The 2,500-nt window shown below is 46.9% G+C and overlaps 3 non-coding genes and 5 pseudogenes across 3 annotated transcripts in view; all 8 read left to right on the forward strand.

Annotated features, from left to right (window-relative positions):
* Positions 1 to 67: 67 nt before the first annotated feature.
* Positions 68 to 186, forward strand: LOC149296250 (5S ribosomal RNA; annotated as a pseudogene).
* A 242-nt stretch (positions 187 to 428) lies between these two features.
* Positions 429 to 537, forward strand: LOC149296251 (5S ribosomal RNA; annotated as a pseudogene).
* A 191-nt stretch (positions 538 to 728) lies between these two features.
* On the forward strand, positions 729 to 847 carry LOC149296252 (5S ribosomal RNA; annotated as a pseudogene).
* Positions 848 to 1,078: 231 nt separating this feature from the next.
* Positions 1,079 to 1,197, forward strand: LOC149296253 (5S ribosomal RNA; annotated as a pseudogene).
* Positions 1,198 to 1,386: 189 nt separating this feature from the next.
* On the forward strand, positions 1,387 to 1,505 carry LOC149296254 (5S ribosomal RNA). Its single transcript, XR_016275891.1, has one exon. It is a non-coding gene; the product is annotated as a 5S ribosomal RNA (ribosomal RNA).
* Positions 1,506 to 1,773: 268 nt separating this feature from the next.
* Positions 1,774 to 1,892, forward strand: LOC149296255 (5S ribosomal RNA). Its single transcript, XR_016274647.1, has one exon. It is a non-coding gene; the product is annotated as a 5S ribosomal RNA (ribosomal RNA).
* A 191-nt stretch (positions 1,893 to 2,083) lies between these two features.
* Positions 2,084 to 2,202, forward strand: LOC149296256 (5S ribosomal RNA; annotated as a pseudogene).
* A 245-nt stretch (positions 2,203 to 2,447) lies between these two features.
* LOC149296257 (5S ribosomal RNA) overlaps positions 2,448 to 2,500 on the forward strand; it is a 119-nt gene continuing 66 nt past the window's right edge. The window contains exon 1 of the ribosomal RNA XR_016274365.1: positions 2,448 to 2,500. This exon is cut by the window's right edge and continues 66 nt beyond it. This is a non-coding gene — a ribosomal RNA (5S ribosomal RNA).

The raw sequence follows: 2,500 nt of genomic DNA on the forward strand, positions 1-2,500 counted from the left end.
ATTCTTTCTGTCTGACGACAAGCAGCAACAGCAACAGAATAAGAGAAGTAAAATAAAATGTTCTCACACCTATGGCCATACCACCCTGAAAGCTCCCAATCTTGTCTGATCTTGGAAGCTAAGCAGGGTTGGGCCTGGTTAGTCCCTGGATGTGAGACCGCCTGGGAATACCAGGTGTTGTAGGCTTTTTCTTTTCTCACAGTCCGGGGAGAGCTTTTTGCCATGTGTTTCTTGCTCATCATCAAAACTTTAAACTATTATTTGAACCTTCTCACCTTCTCACCTTCTCACCTTCTCACCTTCTCACCTTCTCACCTTCTCACCTTCTCACCTTCTCTGTCCTGTCCCAGGGCGTATAATTCTTTCTGTCTGACGACAAGCAGCAGCAGCAGCAACAGAATAAGAGAAGTAAAGTAAAATGCTCTCACACCTACGGCCATACCACTCTGAAAGCGCCTGATCTTGGAAGCTAAGCAGGGTTGGGCCTGGTTAGTACCTGGATGGGAGACCGCCTGGTAATGCCAGGTGTTGTAGGCTTTTTCTTTTCTCACAGTCCGGGGAGAGCTGTTTGCCATGTGTTTCTTGCTCATCATCAAAACTTTAAACTATTATTTGAACCTTCTCACCTTCTCACCTTCTCTGTCCTGTCCCAGGGCTTATAATTCTTTCTGTCTGACGACAAGCAGCAACAGCAACAGAATAAGAGAAGTAAAATAAAATGTTCTCACACCTATGGCCATACCACCCTGAAAGCTCCCAATCTTGTCTGATCTTGGAAACTAAGCAGAGTTGGGCCTGGTTAGTCCCTGGATGGGAGACCACCTGGGAATACCAGGTGTTGTAAGCTTTTTCTTTTCTCACAGTCCGGGGAGAGCTTTTTGCCATGTGTTTCTTGCTCATCATCAAAACTTTAAACTATTATTTGAACCTTCTCACCTTCTCACCTTCTCACCTTCTCACCTTCTCTGTCCTGTCCCAGGGCTTATAATTCTTTCTGTCTGACGACAAGCAGCAGCAGCAGCAGCAGCAGCAGCAGCAACAGCAACAGAATAAGAGAAGTAAAATAAAATGCTCTCACGCCTACGGCCATACCACCCTGAAAGCGCCCAATCTTGTCTGATCTTGGAAGCTAAGCAGGTTTGGGCCTGATTAGTACCTGGATGGGAGACTGCCTGGGAATACCAGGTGTTGTAGGCATTTTCTTTCCTCACAGTCCGGGGAGAGCTTTTTGCCATGTTTCTTGCTCATCATCAAAGCTTTAAACCTTTATTTGAACCTTCTCACCTTCTCACCTTCTCTGTCCTGTCCCAGGGCTTATAATTCTTTCTGTCTGACGACAAGCAGCAGCAGCAACAGAATAAGAGAAGTAAAATAAAAAACTCTCCTGCCTGCAGCCATACCACCCTGAAAGTGCCCGATCTCATCTGATCTTGGAAGCTAAGCAGGGTTGGGCCTGATTAGTACCTGGATGGGAGACCGCCTGGAAATACCAGGTGTTGTAGGCTTTTTCTTTCCTCACAGTCCGGGGAGAGCTTTTTGCCATGTGTTTCTTGCTCATCATCAAAGCTTTAAACCTTTATTTGAACCTTCTCACCTTCTCACCTTTCTGTCCTGTCCCAGGGCTTATAATTCTTTCTGTCTGACGACAAGCAGCAGCAGCAGCAGCAGCAACAGCAGCAACAGCAGCAGCAACAGCAGCAACAGCAGCAACAGCAGCAACAGCAGCAACAGCAGCAGCAACAGAATAAGAGAAGTAAAATAAAACGCCCTTACGCCTACGGCCATACCACCCTGAAAGCACCCAATCTTGTCTGATCTTGGAAGCTAAGCAGGTTTGGGCCTGGTTAGTACCTGGATGGGAGACCGCCTGGGAATACCCGGTGTTGTAGGCGTTTTCTTCTCTCACAGTCCGAGGAGAGCTTTTTGCCATGTGTTTCTTGCTCATCATCAAAACTTTAAACTATTATTTGAACCTTCTCACCTTCTCACCTTCTCTGTCCTGTCCCAGGGCTTATAATTCTTTCTGTCTGACGACAAGCAGCAGCAGCAACAGAATAAGAGAAGTAAAATAAAATGGTCTCACGCCTGCTGCCATACCACCCTGAAAGCACTCAATCTTGTCTGATCTTGGAAGCTAAGCAGGGTTGGGCCTGGTTAGTAACTGGATGGGAGACTGCCTGGGAATACCCTCTGTTGTAGGCTTTTTCTTCTCTCACAGTCCGAGGAGAGCTTTTTGCCATGTGTTTCTTGCTCATCATCAAAACTTTAAACTATTATTTGAACCTTCTCACCTTCTCACCTTCTCTGTCCAGTCCCAGGGCTTATAATTCTTTCTGTCTGACGACAAGCAGCAGCAGCAGCAGCAGCAGCAGCAGCAGCAGCAGCAGCAGCAGCAGCAGCAGCAGCAGCAGCAGCAGAATAAGAGAAGTAAAATAAAAAACTCTCCCGCCTGCAGCCATACCACCCTGAAAGTGCCCGATCTCATCTGATCTTGGAAGCT

Source organism: Sceloporus occidentalis, unplaced genomic scaffold, assembly GCF_023333645.1.
Source record: "Sceloporus occidentalis isolate IW3139 unplaced genomic scaffold, rSceOcc1.0.p SCAF_38, whole genome shotgun sequence".
Lineage (NCBI taxonomy): Eukaryota > Metazoa > Chordata > Lepidosauria > Squamata > Phrynosomatidae > Sceloporus > Sceloporus occidentalis.